Source organism: Anser cygnoides, chromosome 1 (assembly GCF_040182565.1).
Source record: "Anser cygnoides isolate HZ-2024a breed goose chromosome 1, Taihu_goose_T2T_genome, whole genome shotgun sequence".
NCBI classification, from domain to species: Eukaryota; Metazoa; Chordata; class Aves; order Anseriformes; family Anatidae; genus Anser; species Anser cygnoides.
In genome coordinates, this window is record NC_089873.1 from 69,480,305 (window position 1) to 69,502,665 (window position 22,361).

Sequence of the window (22,361 nt, forward strand, 5' to 3'; positions counted from 1 at the left end):
GAAGCAGTATTGTAAACACTCAACTTTCTAAAAATATTGAAGTGAATATTTAAGCAATGTTCTTACAAATATTGTTGTTTTTAATGTAAGCATAAGATTTTGCTTTTGCTCATAACAGCTAGTGGCAATTATGTTATCATGTGGGTTGAGCATGCTCATTTGTAAATACTGATTAGTGGCATTATAGCTTCAGTGCTGACTGGCCATGATTGTTTTCATTGTCTTTGTTTTAACATGTGGTAAAAACTATGCATTATTATGTTATGGTTTGGGGGATAAGCAACATACTGTGGAAACGCTATCTTCAGCTTCTTTGATGTGAAATAAAGATTTGCATCTGTACTCATACCTGATTTAGGAGGTTCCTTATTGTACACATCAGGATATGATAATTAATTACCCAGAAAAAAAAAAATGTCTAATATAAAAACTATCATTCTACATAATTCTGTATTGATGATAAAGTCATACGCTCAATTTTTATTTATAAGCATACTTATTTATAAAGCCTTATGGCAGAAGGAGAGGTTGTAGTGTTGTCAATATTTGAATGTAACTGAAAAAAATAGAAGTTGCATTTATTTATACACTGATTTTCTTTAGATTTCCATTGGCTAGAGTACATTTTTCATCTGATTGTTTATCTTTATGGTCATTCAAAACAAAGATCCTGGGAGTTTATGCTAATTCTTTTGCAGAAAGGTACTCATCATGCAGGGTTTCCTTCCCGCAAGCAAAAAGCAGACAGCTGCCCTTGTAACGATGTCCCTTGACAATACCTCTTACAGATGCCCATTTGCTAGAGAATCTGCACCATGTACTTGAAGAGGGAGAAGGATGGAGCATGGAGACCATTCCCTGTGTTCCTTTGATTCTTCACAGAAAGCTACATTACCTATGGGTCATTCTCTCTTCACCCCACAGCTGCTACTGAGATCCATCCAACATCAATCCAGCTCTTTTAATGTCCATGTTGCTGCTAGAGACTATTCAATGAGCAAGCAGCTGTCTTTACATGGTAATTATTTGAATATGTGATTATTTCTTTATTGAAAATTAGAGTAATTTTATTAAAAATATTATACAACCCAGGGCTGCTATAAAGAAGATGGCCTGTTGTTAGTGTAGTTCATGTATGCAGTACAGAACAAGGGATGAATTTTTGACATAAATTCAAGTGCAAACAGAAATGGGGACATAGCACTAGAAATTCTGAATTGTGAAAAAAGCACTTTTACTTAAACACAAATAATGAGCATATACTAACAACAAGGAAACATGGAAAAGACTAAATAAATAAAGGACTTTCAGATAGATACTCGGTTTCAACATCTATTCCACCATGTCAATCCCTTGTCAGATGCAAGCCTATGATATTTTGCGATACACTGTTCTGTAGAATTAAATTCTTTCTTTAGAATGCAGTTTCCATAGGGCAAAACTGTAGCAAAGAGTGCAAGAATAAAAACATTTAACAGTGAAGGATTGGGTAGTTTTCCTGTCTTCCCTATCAGTCTACCTTTTCTGAACTTTCCATTTTCCCTCAGTTTCCTTTCCAACTAAAAGAGGCAATCTATGACATCAAAATCTGCAACAAAAGCTGCTCAGAGGGTCAGTTTGGGCAGAGTAAAGGTTCTGATGTGGCTGAAAATGCAAGCCTATGAAATGAATCCAGAAAAGGTAATTGCAATACAGGCTTTGTCAGTTTTCCCTCTACATTCTTCAAAATGGTCCTTTTTATTCTTTGGCTAAGTTTAAACATGGGGAGGAATAAATATTATGAGAAGAAAGCTAATGTGTATAACTCCATTGAAAAATTTAATGAACTTCTTTGTATATGCTTTTGTGACTGAGTATGTTTGAGATCCAGCTGCAGCTTCTTATGCTTTTGCTCCTATTGGATTTTGCTGTTGTTTTTGTAAAAAGAATACATTCCAGCTGACATTGTCTTTATTTGTAAAATCTCCCTCCTTTTCTGTCTGCTGCTAAGAAAACCATTCACAATCATATACTACCTGTGAATCCTTTTTATTGGCATCAGTACTCTGTTTTGTGTTTGTTGGTTTGTTTTTTAGGAAAAAAGGTAGACTGATAGGGATTGACTTAGAAAAAAATTTAATTGTCAAACTGTAACTTACTACAACTTTCTATTGCAGCCAGGAGTATAGAATATCCAGAATTGGAGCAATATCTACCTATTTACAAGCATAACTGCCTACCACTAAAAATTTGTTTTGTGCCTGTAAAAATAGATTATCAGCAGGTATCTTTCTGTAATGTACTGCTTTCTCCTTCAGCTTATCTCTGTTTGTAACTGAGTGGCCATGGTTATTTCTGTCAAAGGAGATAATCACCTATTCTATCAGTTCAGAACATTTACACGAAGAGATGCAATTTTCTTTCAAAATAAAATGTGAATTTTATTTAAACTCTGTTCTTCCATTTACATGCTTGCAGTCTCATTGGAATCATAAAGTTGGTACAAATGTACCTGAGCCAAATTGGCTCAAGTTTTTGATTTCTGAAAAACATTGAGCATCTACCATTAACTGTTGCTGCAAAGAAAATTATCATTTTTATTACATCAGTAACATTACAGCTTAGCTTGGACTTCATTATCAGCTTCCAGCTGCATTAAAATTGGAAGAAAATCAACACTTAATATTAGTATTTGGATTGAATATTTAATGTTCCCATTATAAAGTTTGCTTCATGTTTTGCTGGAAATGCAGCAGGTAGAAAACGTATAAAAATGAGGACGCTTAGCAAATCAAGTTTATCATTTCATTTTCAAATAGTTGTGTTGAATTAAAACCAACATTCTATTTTTGGAATAGATAGAAAAATCTTGAACAGGCACTAAAGATTCATGTTATGTGTTGGCACTGGGGCTGCAGAAAACAAGAAACAAGGCCTAACAATACTCCTTGTATGGATCACTGGAAGAAATTCATGTTTTTTCCCTTGCAGTCTCTAAAAATGGCATTAATTGTTTCTTCGCCTCATTCACGGAATGAATGTGACCATATTGAAAAAAGAAAAAAAAAAAAGAAAAAAAAAACAGCTACTTATATGTTCTCCAGGATGAAGAAAAAAAAAACAGCTACTTATATGTTCTCCAGGATGTAGTCTGTATGCAAAACTCAGCTGTGTTCCCTACTCCCTGATATCAAGTTGTGAAGGAAAAGCATAGTTATAAGATGATTTTGAAGCAGAGAAAATAAAAGTGAAACACAATGAATGTGCTGCCAAGTGTCTCCCTCTCTCTCTTACTGACTTCAAATAATCAACACATTAATGTTCCATTTAGAGTAAGACTAATTCAAGGACTGTTTTCTTTTCTACGGTAAGAATGGTTTAACATGTTCAACAAATATGAAAAAGCATATTTATTATATTCCAAGTGCAAGTTTTTTCCCAAGTCTGTAAAGTCTGTATGTCAGTATGCCACTGTTACACAAATAGTGGATTTTATAATTAATTTATAGCAAGATTTGGGGTTCTTAAATGTGTAGAGTGCTTTCAAAATATCAGTATTTCAAAAATGAAGTGTTATTCATAGCATAATATCTTGCAGTTTTCCACAGTTAAAAGAAGTATTTGTCCTAGTAAGCCTTTGGAATTGCAGCCATACTAAACTGAAGGAGTAAGAGACCCAATAAAAATAAAAACAGATGGCCCATATTATATCTAGCAATTTATGTAGCACATTATTTTTTAATGGAACAGGAACTACCATACATCCTTAAATTCATACCCAGAAAAATCCTGGGATTGTGGGATCTTAGTAACAGGACCTGTTTGTTCTGTTTTGTTTTATTTTATTTTGTTTTATCATTCATAAAGCGCATTTGGACCATTGTCTTTCCTTCCATAACTTTTGGGCAAGTCACACGGATCTAGATTCCTAGAGATTTCACATCTGGTATATGTGATTCTTTCTGTGCTCAGGAAAGCTAACAGCTCTCCCTGATCTTGTTTATGCCCCATAAGAATGCATTAAAGTGACGAATAAATAATACGATAGATGGCTTCTAATATCTAATGTAGGAAGTAATTTCATTAAATGTGATATATGTACAACGTAACCACGATCACAAATGAAGCTCATCCATAGTCAATGCAAGATTGTTTCACAAAAGGAGAAAGCATTAAGGAACAGGAGATTTTCAGATGATTAGGTGATCTATAAGGTCCCTTCCAACCCAAACCATATGATTCTCTAATTTTTCTGTTCTGATTGATTGAAACTTAGAATTATGAACCTGCATCCTCGAGCAGACGACTGTGTTCTTGTGTATGACATCCCTCTTTACCAGTAAAGCTTCACAATCTGCCTACATAGACCACAGATCAGTGCACCAGCCCTTGCAAGCCTACAGCTACTTAGGTACGCTCATCTCAAGTTTCACTGGCTGCAGGGAGCTCATGTTTCAGGTAGCAACAACCCTTGGGGGCAGACTGGTGGTAAAGCAAGGGATCAGAAGCCCCTTATTTATTCACACATTGTTTATTCTTAGACGCATATTCTTTATTCTTAAACACAAAAAATGTAGAAGCCTCGGGAAAACAAGATCTTGAGCACAGTGCTGCTTATGTAATTTCACTGTTATCTGACTTCTGTCCATATGTGACAGCTCTTCCTTTTTTATTTTTTTTTCTTTTTACTTCTCAAACTTTACTCCATACTTTGTTTACCTGTGTGCCACAAGGCGTAGAAAAGATTTAGATTCTAGTGTCACAACCTCTTTGAGTTTCAAATATAGCCAGCTAAGGCAAATTTGTAAGAGACAAAAATGGAGCAGAGACCAAAACAAGAAGCTCCAGTCTTCCTGGGAATGTGAACGTGTAGAAAACCTGCTTGAATGTTTGCCTGCTTCACTTGAATGCCTTTTAGAGCTCAGGCCAATCAGGCCTTCTGAGAAGAATATCATGCCTCTTTTCTCCTCAGATACCCACAGCCATTTTCGCACAGATGGTTACTTTTCTGAAGGGCAAAGATGGCTTCTGCCTTCTTCCCCTTTCTTCCTTCCCTCCTTCTATCACAACATCCAGGCAGGTGGAGAGAAAGGGATTCTGGCCACTCGTTTCATCTCTCAGTGTGGAAAAGAAATAAAATTCCAGACAGTCCAGACATCATCCCTGACCACTGAAAGGAAGATGGGATTTTTTACAGGCTCTTTGTGCCTGCAAGATGGAGAAGCAATCCCTGTCTAAAAGAAAGAGTAAGGCATACCAGTAAGTCAGAAGGGAGTGAGGAAGGAGAGGCAGAAGTGACATAAAACTGTGTAGGGAGTGGAAAGCTGGAACGAAATTATCTATGCAATGGTGATGGTACTACAGTTTGAGAACAAAATGAATTGTATCAGCCAAATATTGGGCTGATACAATATTCAGAGCTGCTACTTCATTCAGAGGGGCAAAATCTTTCTCCACAAACCTGTGAAGAGGGACAGCCCTGGTTATCGTAGAAATATATTTGCAGTATGTATGGAGAGTTCAATTAACAAAGGTTCCAGTTTTGAATTATTTTACTTCTCTTTTTATGTGATGTGGGAAGTATTGGTGTTTTCCACAGAAAATCCTTTAAGGTCAGTTTATGATTCTAGGAGTAAATCATTACATTTTGATTGCTCTCAGGGGGTTTCTTATAGCTTCTGAGATGTAGTCTGTCCATTGAGGAATTAGACTTTTACTGAAAGGCATTGTGTAGGCTATATTAAGGCCTATATGCACAAAGAAGATGAAAATTTGGCTAGAGACTGTCCCAGTGGCACATTCTGACATCAGTCCTCCAGTCATTCTGCCTGGGCACGTGGTGGGCTCCTCATTTGCTATGGTTCATCTTTTTGCCCACAAGCCCACGTTTCTTTCCCTTGACTACAAAAGTCCATGTGTAGTTTCAGGTTCTGTGCTGACAGAAGGTTGGGACAGGGCTGCAGAATGCACCCAGATCTGGAAATTCACTCATTGATATCCTCAAAGCGTTAAGAAAAGCATTTATTCACTGTTCAAGACACTTCTCATTGAGTGGACAGCTCAACAGCTAAGCCTTCCAGAGAACACCTTCAGTAGAAAGCACTGTGTTTCAGTAAATGCCTTTAGTTTCAGACAGAAATACTTTTCGTCTGGAATGAGATATTCAAAAGGAAACTGGAGTTGTATGAAATATTAGACATTTATAGGATTGTTTGTTTTTCCCTTGCACTGAAGATACCATTAAGAGAATGTCCTCTGAGAAGATCACCTCTCCTAAGTCAGACTCAGAGACTTAGAAACAGAAACTCTTGTATATGCCTTTAACTGCTGTTTTGTCCTGTATGTAACGTGAAGTAATTAGGACTCCACTGATCTTGAAGAAAGTGCCACAGACAACTTACCTTTAAAAATGGATATATTGCAAGTCAGTTTCCTTACAGCATTTTTTCTTGCTTTATAGTATTCAACAGGTAAGAAAAAGCTTTTATTTTTTTCTTTGTAATGCATATGAGATCATATCTTTTTCAAATCCCTGTGATTATGGAATTACTCATTTCTAAGCAAAACATTTTTGCCAGTTCACTGAAGATAATATTAATTTTACTTAAGAACTGTATTTCATACAAGACTTCCCATTTGCAACTTACTTTTAATTATATCTTCATTAGAGACAGATATGAGAAGCTCAGTTTATTTCAAGCATTTATTATTCATTGTTATATTGTTAATGAGTTAATGCCTGAAGTGCATCCACACTAAGAAGTCACCTTCTTGTTCATTGGTTTTGCATGTGCATAATATAAATGTGATTCCTTAAGGTATATAGATTCAATACTGTTGCATTCCTTATACAGCGTCTGCATGCAAATTTATTCTGTTGTTCTTTCTCAAATAATTAGCATTATCTGCTAATATATTACTGATTAGACCAATTCCTCTAGTAATTGTAATCGAGTGTGCAGTATGTATTCAATAAGCATCTATAGTTCCATTCTTTCTTTCCCCATCAGAAGGTCATTTTGAAGACACATCGACAGCATGCTTCCTGTGGTCTGTAAGCCCTGCAAAAGACAAGCTGTTATTTCAGCCTCTGGGCTGTAGTTCCATATGCCTAAATCCATTACAAAACACGGATTTAGCTGAAGCCAATGAAAAGCGTAATTAACATTTTTTTATTCTGTGTGCAATAATTTATTTTCCTTTATCAAAGTTACATAGGCTGCCAAATGTGTGATACAGATTATGGGACAAACTGTGGTTAAAATGCAGAGTTTTTTCAAAACAATATGTTATGTCCTGTGAAGTATTCATGGAAAGAAGGAGAAGATTAAAAATGCATAGACTCTATTTTACCTTCAGCTGTTTTCTGCTCCTCTATTTAAGTCCCAGTTCAACAAAGTAGTTAATTGTAATTGTTTGATTAATTATAATCATTTGACTATTTTCACTGGGAGGAAAAGTATGATAGAGGTACTATGATGCTAAAGCTGTTTAAATTGTTTCACACAGACCTGAAGAACCCAATACAGAGCGCACAGATAGCAGCAGAAAGTTTTCCTTCAATGGTCATGAGCTTTAGATTGGCCTGGAAAAAGTTCCTAGACAGACTTCCAGTCCTTTGCTCCAGCCTATCTTATAAATTTACATTATCCTGCTCCATTTTGTTGTCTGATGTTATGAAACATGTTGATTACAAAACAACTCATTTTCTTTAAATTAATATATTTTACTCCCCCTTGCTAACTGTAATGCCTTTTAATTCCTCATATTTATTTATTTTTTCTTCTTAGTGTAGCCAGGTTTGACCAAGTTAGGTTTGACCATATGTATAAAGATGGTACTTCAGCCCTTTGCAAGCTCTACTGCCTGGCATGGATTTCACAGCTGTGAACACAGCAGCAGGGAACAACTACACTGACCTACAGAAAGAGATGCAGGAGGGAGCCTCTGCCTCTCTACAGAGTTTGTCTACGTTCTTGCAGGCCTAAGCATTGCAGTGATATGAGATGGAAATTCACAACTCCACATTTGAAAGCTACGATCTTGCCCTTTGAGAAGGCAAAAATGGCTGTTCTTTAATATTGGTTTATTTTTCTTTTAGCAGAGCAGCAATGCCACAAACCAGTTTCTATGTAGCAGTCTAATAGCTGTAAGATTTACTCAGAAGACGAGAGAGTGCTCAATGACTTCTTAATTTAAGGAAGTTCAGCTCTGTGTCTCCTTCTTTTGTTGGGAAGCCCATACATCAGTGTTACTGACTGGCACTCATACAAGACACATTCCACAGCACCTGTAGAAAATGTTTTAACTTGTACCACAGTATGCACAAATGTGTGCACAGAAAGAGTAAAATTAACAAAATTAACATAATTCGTGTCCTAACCTGGAGGTAGCTGGTAAACTGCATTCTGATCCTTTCTTCTATGTTGTAATCCTATGAAGACATAAAAAATCTTTAAACTTTCCATACTGCTTTTGTGGATTTGATATAGTATAATTCTTTTTTAAAGAGGATATGACATACCACTGTTACCTCATATGTGTACTGGGAAAAGTAAATATGTGAAGGACAGAGGGGCTGAGATTCTTCAAGAGTGGGGGTTACATATGGCATCAGATAATAGGAGGGAAGGAAGAAATAAGATGCAGAATAAAGAAGAAAAAGACCTTCATATTTTTGTCTTTTGGGGGGTTATTGCTACCTTTAAAAAGAAGGAAGGAAGGAAGGAAGGAAGGAAGGAAGGAAGGAAGGAAGGAAGGAAGGAAGGAAGGAAGGAAGGAAGGAAGGAAGGAAGGAAGGAAGGAAGGAAGGAAGGAAGGAAGGAAGGAAGGAAGGAAGGAAGGAAGGAAGGAAGGAAGGAAGGAAGGAAAAGAAAGAAAGAAAGGAAGAAAGGAAGAAAGGAAGAAAGGAAGAAAGAAAAAGAAAGAAAGAAAGAAAGAAAGAAAGAAAGAAAGAAAGAAAGAAAGAAAAAGAGAAAGAAAGAGAAAGAAAGACAGAAAGAAAGACAAAGAAAGAAAGAAAGAAAGAAAGAAAGAAAGAAAGAAAGAAAGAAAGAAAGAAAGAAAGAAAGAAAGAAAGAAAGAAAGAAAGAAAGAAAGAAAGAAAGAAAGAAAGAAAGGAAGAAAGGAAGAAAGGAAGAAAGAAAAAGAAAGAAAAAAGAAAGGAAGAAAGAAAGAAAGAAAGAAAGAAAGAAAGAAAGAAAGAAAGAAAGAAAGAAAGAAAGAAAGAAAGAAAGAAAGAAAGAAAGAAAGAAAGAAAGAAAGAAAGAAAGAAAGAAAGGAAAGAAAAGAAAGAAAGAGCACACTTCTAAAAACTTCCTAAAAATACTTGTAACTATTAAAAATATATATATTTGAATTCTGATAATATGTAGGACCATACCAAATGAGGTAAATGTACCTGTAAGTTTACCCCTGTAACTCAGTAGGTAATTTCAAGGTCTGTCTTCTTTTAATATTGGCAAAATATTTGCATAAGCAAAAAGTTGCAGAGGAAACAAAAAGAATTCAATATATTTATCATAAAATTCTGCATTCAAAGGTTACTTTGATGCTTCTGTTCCTGCTTCATTAAAACCCTCCTAAGCAGCATAATCCTTATAATTTTAATTCCCTTGAATATGTTCCTGTATTTCATTTTTTTTAATTTAAATATTAACAATGTCATACTGTAAAAATGTCATCTAAAGACATTGTGATATACTAAGTAGAAATTAAATTGCCAGGGGCTGTAAGCTTTGGGTCAAAGGATAGTTGTTTATATCTCATTAGTATGATGAAGTGAAATCTGAAATTATATTAAATGTTTGTTTAAGACATAATTAGTGAGGAACTTACAAATTTTCAAGTACTCCATACAGATCTGTACTCTCATATCATCACTGGCAGAAATGCTTTCTTGTGTACATTATTTGCCTCATCCAGAGAAAGGAAAACAATGCAACAGCCAGATCTAATTCACATTTGTTTGCGTTTTATTCTTTTTCCCAATTCTCTCTTTTCTCAGCTGTGCAACACTGACTGCCAAATTATGATTTCACAGGAGAGCTCAACTCAGCCTTGTCCCGTTTTATTTCTGCTTTTAGATACCTGAAATAAATTCAAATAAAAGCTGAATTAACCTCATGACTTGGGACCAGGTAGGCCAAAAGACGACTTCCAGGCTGGTGAAATATGTGTACTAAGTACCTCAAAGGCTGCTGCTCCTGCTGCTCAGGTATACAGGACTGAATGCTAGATGGTCTGTTTGCTCAGATTGGTCAAAAGGAGAATAAAGACTTCACACACAAACTTCAGCTGGACTTACTCTTTTTGATGTCAGTGAGGCGGGCATGCAACAGGAGATTCCACATTTCCCTTGCCAGGGGAGTTGGCATTAATGCCTTTCTCCTCCCATGTGCACACTACACTGCCTGACCTGTGCTGCTTGCTCAGTTTAGTGGTTCACGCAGAGCTCTGGACAATCACTACTACCTCTCTTTAAGTCCAGCTTGGGAGGCAGAGCTGCAGACTCAATAGTAGCAGCTCTCCTTCAGTGTCTTAGGCGGAAGGGATGAAGATCTCATTTTCCATTAGCACACAGAAGAGAGGCTTGGCAAGCAGCTCCATGAATGTGATCAGCCACACACACAAAAATAAAATGAACATAGGAAATAAATTTAAGTATGGGGGGCAGAGAGGGATGGGGAGGAGGGGAATGGTGCTTGTTCTTAGAGTATGGTACTTCTTGACCCTGTTCTGGAAAAAAAATAACATAATGTGTAGGACTGATAGGACTGATACACTTCTAGGACTGACATACTTCTGTCAGACTGTCAAAATAAAGGCTAATGAATCCTAAAAGAGGAAGACCTTAAAGGACAAAGGCATTAAGAATGTTCAGAGTAAATGTGGTGTCCTCTTAAATAAGAACAAAGCACAAAAATAATTAATTGAAATCTATTCCCTGTGTGTTTTTAAATAAAAAGAATGAACAATATTTCCCATCCAGCATGTAGCCATTTTTAGAGTGAACTACTGAAGATTGTTACTGAAGGCTGTTACAGTATTAAAAAATAAAAATTAAAAAGTATGACCGATGGCTTTCTAGTTCTTATGTCAGAAGTGATGTTAAATAATAATTGTATATTAAAACACAATCATGTTGCATTATATATTAGAAAGACATTTACTACATTAAAATATACCATTTTGCACTTCAATCAGTTTTGAATATTTTCACCACAGTGAGGTTACTCCATTTTAAACCAAGTGAGGAGACTGGCTTCAGGATTTTAATACTAGTTGGGCAACTGCTGATTGCTGTCTATATTTTGGATTGTGCTGTGATATTAGCCTCTTGTAAGTAAGATTCTCTCATCTACTTGGTATTAAATCTGTCTAAAATCTTTGCACAATAGAGGTTGGTACTGGGATGTCTAAACATCGAACAATCTAGCTCTTGAAACATTCATTTCCGCTCTGTCAGAAGTGCTAAGATCCAGGCTAATGAGCTTGCACGTGATATGGAGCTACTGCAGCTAGGCAGATTTTAGAGCTCATATCGTATCTCTTGTAGCATCCCCAGCTGTGTTGCATAGTGTAACTTTACCAGCAAAGACAATGCTTCTTCAGGGGTCACTGCACATGTACTGTGGTCATGAAATGTCATCTATAGTACAGGGCAGAACTGTCAATAGAAAATGTAATTTAGGAGAGGAAAATAATGTTGTGTATACTGATAATTTTTTAGATGAATTAGAGCTAAGAAAATTAGGAGAGCTAAAAATCTTGAAAGGTCTAAGCTTTAATTCACATTCAAGGTGCAAGCTATAGTCAGTTATTCAATGTTTAATGCTGTAGCACTAAAGATTCATCCTATGCAGGATTTCAAATAATCCTCACAAGGAACAAGGTTACAGTGAAAGGCATATTTGAGGAATTATTGAAAAATAAATGTATCTAAGCAATATGAAGGTGAGTACTCTGGGTACATTGACTGTACACATTTCAGCATAATCAAATTTTTCATTTGAAAGACAATTTAATGATCCAATAATAATTGGTTGACAGGTAAACTTTTTCCCTGATTGCCAAATAGATTTACAAATATGCAGTTGGAAGTACTGATTTAGCTATCGTATCTAATATAATTACAGAACATTGAAGGCTTTATGAGCAGTGTTTGTTGGAGTCTGCATGCTTTTAAAATAACAGCAGATACTATGGTTTTTAGAATAACAGACTTTGAAAATACTGCCTGATCACTTAAATCATTGGCCTTAAAACATTTTTGATCACATTACTGTAAATGACTCTAAAACCAGAGTTACTATATGTAAACTATGCCTCATCATAAGAATCTATCCCACATTTAAATACTTTCAGACTGAATCTAATTTAATTGATATGTTTCTAAATATGCATCTCTTGTGCAAATATAGATTTACAAATAATATTTGATGTCACTTTTAATTATTATTTGTATTAAAACAATATTTAAATGCTTTAATCATGCCAAATCATGTTAAATATCACTAAGAATGAGTATCTGTTCCAAAACGCTTAGAGACTGAGTAAAGGCTTGTGTATGTGTGATTTTTGTAGCTACGACAATGCATGTTTAGAAACCTATAGAGAAGAAAACATATAAATATTTATTAAGGACATGTTTGTCCTGCTTATAATGGTATTGCATGTTATCTTAAATTCCCAAGAAGAAGGTGTACCAGAGAGAAAGGGAAAAAAAAGTTATTATCTACTTCCCATCAACGAGTGATGTTCGGCCATGTCCTGAGAAGCAGGGCCTCAAAACACGTAACGGTTGTTCGGGAGGACAGCCCCCTCCCCCACGAGAGCCCCCGTTTTTATTGCTGAGTGTGACATCAGGCGTTATGGAATATCCCTTTGGTTGGTTTAGGTCAGCTGCCCTGGCGATGTCCCATCCCCATTACTTGCCCACCCCCAGCCTGCTGGCTCTTGGGGGCTTGAAGGGAGTCCTGATGCTGTGCCAGCACTATGCAGCAATAGACACAACACTGGAGTGGTACCAGTGCTGTTCCAGCTACGAGTGCAGAGCACAGCACTGTGTGCGCTGCTGCAGGGAAAGGTGACTCCATCCCAGACAGACCCAGCACAAGAAGTACTTGCAATTCCATATGCAGACATCTTCAAATAAAAATCAACAAGTCAAATGAAATTTGGCTTGCTGGGCAAGGACAAGCAGCATCAGAAAAGTCATTTTCTACCAGTGAGGAGAATAAAATGGTACAAGTCATAATTCAGCCTTAGGTAGGAGAAGCAGTAAGCCCTTGGAGAGAGAATGAAGACTATGCCCAGAGAGACAAGATGGAGTCAGTAGTAGAACATCCAACAGAGAAGTCCAATCCCCAAGAGGTCACAACAAATTGAGTTCCCATCCTCATTCCCAGTGGGATCAGGGGTATTAAACATACAGTGAGATCAATGAGTATACATCTCCTGTCCACTCACAAGGCTCCTGAGAAAGGTTAGGGATAGGCATGGGTTACTTCTCCGATTACTTTTCAGAAAGACCATTGCTGCCTTTCCTTGTCCCTGTGCACGTGCTCCTGCAAATCAGCCTGCAGGGGAATGAATGCCTGAGGTTACAACAGGCTGCTCCCCAAAATATGTATTTTTCCAAAAGGCACATTCCACATCATTTTGACTACACTTATGCTGGCACATGACCGAGGAGGAAACATCTGACTCTCAGGAGGAACAGTGCCCAAAAGTAGCCTGCTGTTGTTAGAGCAATTCAACTGGCTTGCCTCAGGGTACCTGGAAAAAAGCACGGCCTGAGAAAAACAATAGGTCCATAGCTTTTCTGGGCCTTGTTCCAGGGTTTGACCAACCTCATGAATACTTTTTTTATATCAGGTCAGAATCTCCCATGTTCCAACTTGAGCAATTTCTTTTGTCCTTCCACTGTGTACCTCTATGGCATTGGACCTGTCTTTACTACATCTTCCTGTTAGGTAGTTGTAGACAACAATTAGATCTCCCCTTTGGCATCTCACCTTAGGGCTGAACAAACCCAGCTCTTTCTGCCTCTACTCATACATCCTGTCCGCTAACCAGCCTGTGGTCTCTTTAGTGGACTTTCTCCAATATCCTGCTGCCTTTTTTGTACCGAGGGTCCCATAACTGGACACAGTGCTACAGGTAAAGTCTCATAAGTGCTGAACAGAGAGGTGTTTTTCATTCAGCCCATCGATAAAGAACAGACTCCTTCCAAGTAATCTCCCTTGAAATTATTTCTACGTGCCACTAAAAGCAGGGAGATAATTTCTCCTTGTTTTTTACTGCTCCCACGATAGGTAGCCACACAGCCCTGAGAAGTAGGAATTAACTGTATTATAATGCGGAGGGGTAAAAAGCTGGTGAAGGATAAAAAAGGGCTGACTAGGGACAAGAAGTTAAGTAAATGGGGAAAAAAGTTAAAAAAATGGATCTTGAACAAGGATTCAATGGAAAAATAGTCCGCAGTTAACAGACTTTCCCATAGTTCCTGAATATTATTCTGCTTTTTGCATGTAGCTCAGCTCTGAATATTATTCTACTTTTTGTACACAGCTCTGAAATTCAGTGGCAGACTATAGCCTTCTAGCTCATGGACAGCTCTCTGTATGTCAAGTTGCTATGACCTTTTGCTTTGTTAACTGAAGTGACAGATATTTGCACTGTGTAGCTAAACGATCCACTGTTGTGCATGAAAAATTGATGTTTTGTGATTGTGAGGAATTGATGTTTCAGATTTCAGAATTCTTATTTTGTTCAGCTTGCTCTTTGAAAACCCTAGGAAAATATGATTAAATTTTCTATTTAAGGACTGATAAGTTGAAATCCAAGCACTCAGATATTTACTTTTAATTATTCCCATTTTCTGATACAGCTTTTAACTCCACAATCTTACATTAGTTATTTTCAGTTTCATTGGTTTGTTGGTAGCTTGTTTTGCATAAGAGTTCTGTTTCATTAATTTCCTTGATTCATTCCCCTAGATAAACTGGGGATATAATTTAAATTTTCTTTTTTTTTTTTTTTTACCTTAACGGGAAACATAATAAGATAAAGAGGAAATAATTTTATTTTAAGGTATTGTGTTTTTGTTTTCTCTTTTGCTGTACAGAACGAGAAACAGAATGGTACAATTTAATAGCCCTGACTTTGTTAGCAGACTATCAGCCCCAATTCACCATACCTAAATGCTCATCTTATATTTTTGGAAAAAAATACTTGAATGACCACTGCAAATTACCATTTCTGTCATCAATTAATTAAACATTCTGTATGCCAAAGAAAGGCAGTTAAACCTTTAAATCTTCATGTGCTCTCAGCTTTTCATTTGCTGGATGTTTGTTCCCAGTTTCAAGAAGATGGACTGTGTTTCAGGAAATCGATTCTGTTCTCATTTAAGTCAAAGGACCTTGTTTTTGCTGCATATCCTGCTCATTCTTCAAAAAGATTTATTACAAAAGATGTAGAAATTCTAATGAGATTCCCTGAAAATTTAGATTCCCTGAAGGCAAAGTCAGTGGTGTAAGGCCTGTGAATCCCCCCCAGTGAGGCCTGTGTCAGGGAGCACAGGATCACGGCCTGTATGCAAGAGGGAACCTTCTGCTGTACTGATTGCTGCTTTGGCTAAACCAGGAAACTCTGTATTTTGTCTGCAGATTAAAATCAAAAGCACATAAAGACTGAAGCACCTAATCTACATAGTGTTAGAAACACACAGAAGCTTCTAGGTCATGTACCAGAGCAGAGGAGCAATAATTACTCTCTTCGCTTCTCAGCAGGGGAGGTGAGTAAAAGGAATTAGTCGCTACAACACTCTTTGGGGTTACAAATATATCCATGTGGGGGCAGGGGGAAGGAAATTAAGATAAAATGCACTCTTTGTGAAGCTTAGCTGGGCAAAAGCTATCACAAGGAAACCCTGGGATATAGTCACTGGCTGGGCTGACCTCTGTGCACTGCTGTCCGGTAGGCTGGATGTTTTCACCTCGGCCTACCTCTCCCACTTTGCCAGCTCCTAAAAGGGGTAGAAAATGCATGAGCTCTAGCCTCACTGTCTCTTTATACTGCAATTTATCTGCTGAGAAAGCAAAAAGTGAATAGTGAGGCATAGCACTTCTGATGTGATTTGATGTTTTATGGGACGGAATGATGAGTAGTTTCCACTTGCTTTCAGGGAAAGGCCAGTAGTGATCAAGGCCCAGAAGTTTTAAGGTAAAAATGTATTAAAAGCAATTAATCCAATTGTAGGTTGCCTTTACAAACTGAAAAGACATGACTTTTATTTCATCTGCTCTTTTGTGATTAAGGATTGGTTATGCTGTTTGTTGTTGTTGTTTAAGCAGAAAGCCACCTTCCCTTGAAATACCAATCAAGTGAGAAGTTACTTGACATAATTCTCATACTGCCTCTGGGCTAGCTTATTGCAACTTGACTTAATGTAGGCCTTGTGTGACAGAAAGTACAGGGAAGTATGGAGTATTCCTTAGAAATCTTCAGAACATCATCTGGATTTTGTTTGTAAGTACCTTGGAGACAGAAGTTTTTCTTTTTAAGGTAACCTGAGTAATTAAATTATGATTTTAAACCAAAGGCTGAAAACTTGGCACCCTTGCTTGTTTTGGGATCAAAATTGGGAAGGAAGAATTCTAATCATTCTGACAGATGACACCCTAGAATTCAATCCTTTCTTATTGAATTTCTACCAATCCACAAACTTTTTGAACTACAACCTTCCAAACGTTGTATGTTCATTTATTATGGGCAGTCACATATTGAATAATAACAAGAATAATTGATTTCCTGTCCTTAAGTTTACCAAAGACCGTCTAAAATTTATGAACATCTGTCATCACCACTTCAATTTGTGTATTCCCAAGGATTCCTATCCAGAATATTTCATCTAGCACTACTGTCAAAGCAATGAAGGTGTCTCCACTATTCATCAGGCAGGCAACTTCACATTGTTGTGAACACTCAATAGAAGGTAGAAGCAGAGCCTTAGACATTTATGTCTACCTAGCTCCTTTTACTGCATCTCTGTGTTGTGAATCACAGTCTTTTTTTTTCAGGTTGTTGCTTACCAGCAATAGTTCAAATTGCCATTTCACCTTGAGATCTAATTCCACAGTGTTTACAAAATATTTTAATTGATTAAAAAATGCAGTTATACGAGTTACCCATTTTGAGTTCACATTATGTTTATGACCAAGCAATTTTTCACTCACATTTGGTTTTCTTGAAAATCTTGCCTTTACTCCATTCTTTAATGAGATACATCCAGTAGTGTTTCTGTGATATATTTATCTGTTTGGAGTCTTCTCTGTAGTGGTTAGTCATCAAGAATGCACTGGTTGAGAAATGTATTTTGTTTCCTTTATGTCCCTGCCTATCTGACCATAATTCGTGTGATCAGAAGGATCATTTATGCTTGAGAGAAGCTATCTCCATTTTTTCAGATGTAAATCACATTTATGTCAAACTCAGACATTTTAGAAATATTGTAATTCTCTTCCCTGTGTCTTTCTGACTCACTCAGATTGTATCCTGCTAAATTTATTGCCTTCTTTAATTTCCTTATGGAGTATCATATTTATTTAATACAAGAATCTCTCTGTTTCACAAGGAAATATAGCTGGATGTTTGTATGCATTGATTCTCTCGTACCATTAACCACCACCCTGTAATGCATCACACTGTACTAGATGCAATTGCTCTACTGTATTCCCTCTTTTGGCCCCTTAATTGATGGGACATTATCCTAAAATTTATATTTAATTATATTATTCACTCGTTTTTGCATCAGGAATGATCGGTCGGTTCCCTTGTATCACTAGAAAGAAGCTCAAGAGACTCTTAAATTAAAAAGCGTAGGAATGCACACTGCTGGATGAATTACCAGGGTTGAAAAATAACACATCCAACTCCGATTGTCCTCAGATATTATTTGTGTTTGCACAAATGAACATCAACAAACCCCAAAATAGAGCAGTTCAACATCCAGTAACCACTTTGCTGTAACCCATAGGCACGTGCTAAAGTCTCCCAGGTCCCACCAGTAGCTCTCCACCAGTTTCACTGCCTTCCATTGCTCTACGTGAGGTAACTTTATGGAATTGATTTGTTTGAATAAATTCTGCCACCTTTAACGGGAATTGTGTGATTTTCTGATTAATCAGAAAACTATTCTTCAGGGTCGAAATTTCTGTTCTTAAATCCATCTCAACAATTGGATGTAGCCAGGTATGGTTTTTTTTCAGAAAGTTGAGTAGCTTTTTAACAGGGTATTAATGGCAACACATATTTTAATAGGTCCTTTTTCAAGACATTTTCTTCATAAATGTGAATCTTTAACATAGGCAAAGTAGATGTAACTGATTACTGATTTATAGACAAAGTCAATATAACTTTGACGATTAAAACCCATTCTATTTTTCCTTCTTACTCCAGCAACTTTACACTTTTTAACAGAGGTAGTATAAGAATGAATATTTTCATGGAACTACATTTATAGTAATAACTTTTTGAGAGACAAAGAAAATTAACATGAGCTGATGGATATGATAGGACATGGAACATTATGTATTTGCCTCATGGCTACTGTCTGTGAGGCTGCTAGCAATACTTCACTGATGAAAATACTATATATATTGAAAATTGTCTTCAGATAGACAGCTACAAGACAGCACTATATCAAGAACTGTGAAACAAATGTTATGTGGTATGTAATAGGTATAACTGCAACTGATTTGGGATTGAAGAGTGCTGGCAAGCTAATTTGCAAACACAGATGTGTGGGCAGACATATTACCCTGACAGACATCTATCCCGAACACTTCTGCTATGCCATTCTGTACAGAATTACTCTGGCTAGAAGTATTTGATAGAGCAATAAAGTGCGTGTGAAACTGATGCTTAAAATCAGGTAATACAATTATTTTTTAAAGGTGACTGGTTAAAAAAAAAAAAATAGCTGGGTTGATGAATAGTTCGCTTCAAATTTGTAAGAAACTGCAATAAAATGCAAGAAACTGGCAATAGTTACCTGTATACTGGATGTATGTACTAAAATATGCTATTCCCTTGTCAATATAATTTATGGTTTTTTAAAAGTCAATATTTTGTGTTTTGTAAGACCCTCAGACTTATTTAACAATGATGCAAACTCTCACAACCAAAGTAATCACAGGTTCAGCCTCCAAAAGCACTGATTCAGCTGGCATTTCTGTTCGACAGGCTCATTGTTTACCAAAATTTATGTAAGATTGTCTTCATGTATGAAAAATATTGAAAAGTAAGGAAATATGGTTTATATCCACCAAAAGTTTCTAAAGTTTGGGTATCCATTTTTTAGATATTAAAGTTTAAACAGCGATAGCTGTTGCTGACTTCAGGTTGAATTATAAGGGTATGAAGGTTTAATGGTATAAGAGTATTATGCACCAGTTTTAATGATCAAATTAATTACACTGACTTCATTGGCATGAGAGGGACCAAAATTTAGTCTTATGTATAATACACAAATTAAAACAGCTGACCACAAGTCTACGGTACTATATTAGGAAATGGACAGTTACACACTAGAAAAACAAAATCTGTTTTTAACAAAAGGGCAGTATTTTCTGTAACAAGTCACCTAGGTGTAAATCCACAGTTATTACCAAAAGTGGAACATAAAACTTTGCTAGTTATTGATATGTGTGGTGTTTCACTATAGTTTCAACTGCTTATCAATTGGTATACGTGTTCAACTTTGGAGACCTAAATTTTTTTATAGATGGGAAAAGCTTCAGACCTATGGCAACCAATGAAATCAAAAAGAGAACTCCACAAATTTCAGCCATGACATAGATCATTTCTTTTCAGAATAGCTGACTGTCAAGTTTATGGTAATACCTATCAATTCAATCTCTTCTGAAAGACACTTATGGAGAACGATTTAAATCTTGATTTTAAATCATATGCTGTCCCATAAGAGGTATATTTGTGTGATGGGCAAGTTACATGTCTATGGGACTTCTCTGCCTAATACTGCATCCTGTCAGTCCTTGAATTTGATAAACAATGAACATTGTCTGCTCTCAGGTATTTATATAAGTCTGACTGATTTCAAAAACTGGCACAGAATGTAGTGAATTTTTTGAAAATATATAAAAGTAGTCTTCTGATATTTTTATGTCAGTGAATTAACATACATAGAGCAGACAAAGTTGTACTTTAAAGTAGCGTCTATGGACAGCCAAATAAATGGAGGATCTGGAACATACTATTTTTTTTCTCTAAATTACTTGCTGATTTCTTTTTGTTGTGCTTTACTTCACAAATTTAGTGTTTACATAGTTGGTAAAAACAAATGTGTTTTAATATTGGATTAAAAATCAGTACCTTTCTGTAATCCCTAAGCATGAGTAACTATTTAAAATCTGTTAATATTCAGTTTGTTCCAAGTGATACAGATAATTCTTGTCCCAACAACCTACAGTTTTCCTTTTTTTCCACACCACACCTTCCATATGAGACCACAGATTTGGGTTTGTGGTGTCTCAGGGCAGGGAGCAGCATGCAGAGAGGAGCAATCAGCATTTTGTTTAGTAAACAAACAAACAAAAAACTCTTTAAATGAAGATTAAGGTTAAAAAAAATCTTGAAGTATATATATAGAGAAAAATAGAAAAAAAAATCAACACAATCACAAATTATAAAGCTACACAACCCATTCACGCTGTGTAAAACTTGATGCATGATTGCATGCATGCTGGATCTGCAGGGCATTTTAAAAGTGCTGTTTTTCTGAGTAGATACTAGGGGACAGTTTAGCAAGTGTAAGTATGAGAGTTTTCAGTTTGATCTCTGTCTTCTCAGGGTTTCCCAGCTCATGCATTGTTGTTTTGTTTTGTGGTTTTGTATTTTTTCTGCTATTGCTCTGAGCTGTGTTGCTGATGATAGCATCAAATCTGAGGCCTATTTAAGTTGTTTCAGTTTAAATGGTTAAAAGAAAATAATTTCCAGTTATGTAATTATTGTCACTCTAAATAGCTGCATCACTGTGATTTGCTTTATAACTACTGTCACTTTTCAGTGACTACCAGGCCTTCAAACACCGGTAGTCTGGCTGAGAGCCATCATTAGCAAATCAAAGCAAATGTAGTTGTGCGTGTGTGTGGTTTTTTTCTTAGCTCTTAGAGTTCCCTGTGCTGCTGCTACTACCTTCTTAGCTTTTGACTGCTGCCAAACCGTCACTCTGCCTAGTAACAGACATTGTCTTGGCTCAACACTGAGATTTCTTGTAAGTATTTTCCTGATGCTAGGGAAAGAACAGCAGCGACTGCAATGGTTTTATATAGCCTGCAAGAAAGCCCAGCAGCAAAGCCATGATTCAGGTGAGTTTCTGTGAGTCATGCTCTCGAGGGGCTGCCCTCATCCCTGTTCCCTGGATTTCTCCTTGGGAGCCTTCCTCTCTCAGGTGCTGTCTCATCCTCAGGTGAGGAACCAGAAGAGCAGGAACCACAGCAGATTTGCCCTCAGCAAATGCTGCTGTTTCCCACTAGAATATAGCTGTTGTCTGTTAGATTTCTTTGACTATGTTTCGCTAGCAATGTCAGGGGTCAAAGTGAAGTCAAAAAAATGAAAAATAATCTTTACATAGATCAGAAAGGGTATTGAGTTAAAGACAAGCAATTTTCTTACAAATTTATTTTTGTCCTTATTTAGTAGGAATCTTCAACAAGGAAACATTATGATTAAGAGTTCTTGAAGTGAGATGTATGAGATCTGATTTAATAACTTCTTCACCAGAAACTTGGGGAAATGAGTCAGATGCTTTGGGCCACAGCTCGCAGTCTGTTGAATGAGGACGAAATAGTCTCTTTCTTTTGCCTTTTTCTCAGCTGCGTAGACTGTAAGCCCCTTGGGTTGCAGGTGGTGCTCTGCAAAGCATAGGTCCTTGTTTCAGTTTCAGGACTGAATTCATTAGAAGGGTCAGGAAGAAGAGGAACAGTTATTAAGCAGATTAAATGTTGTAGAAGTGTCAATCACTGAAAGGGTGAAAGATTTCTAGTAGCCAGTTGTAACTGAAGAAACAAGGGGAAGAAGAGCATGTTTCTGTGCAATCATACCCTCTCATTAACTCGGTAATAATTATATCTTTGGCTAGTGAACTACTTGTATTTCAGACTTGGATTTTATTTAGCTGAGGCTACAGTCATTATCAAGAGTATCTCCTCTCTCTCATGCTTACTTTTTAAGTTCACTGTAGTAATAATTATAAAACAGGTTTAATTTTAGCATCCTTCTATGGCCTTCATGAACTAAGATCATTAAAATTTGTGTCACTACCTTATTTCCTACTGTAAATGCTGACATCTGGA

The 22,361-nt window shown here is 36.6% G+C and overlaps 2 long non-coding RNA genes across 3 annotated transcripts in view; one reads left to right on the forward strand and one right to left on the reverse strand.

The window, feature by feature from the left end:
* Positions 1-5,452: 5,452 nt before the first annotated feature.
* Positions 5,453-10,819, reverse strand: LOC106030888 (uncharacterized). Its single transcript, XR_007158431.2, has 3 exons — positions 9,817-10,819; positions 8,363-8,413; positions 5,453-7,040 (listed from the first exon to the last, which is right to left on the reverse strand). It is a non-coding gene; the product is annotated as an uncharacterized lncRNA (long non-coding RNA).
* Positions 10,820-12,674: 1,855 nt separating this feature from the next.
* Positions 12,675-22,361, forward strand: part of LOC106030887 (uncharacterized) — a 32,814-nt gene continuing 23,127 nt past the window's right edge. Inside the window, exon 1 of one of the 2 annotated variants that reach the window (XR_001204015.3) lies at positions 12,675-15,781. This is a non-coding gene — a long non-coding RNA (uncharacterized lncRNA). Of the gene's footprint in view, positions 16,210-22,361 lie in introns of both variants that reach the window. The other variant, XR_010832271.1, reaches the window with a different exon arrangement.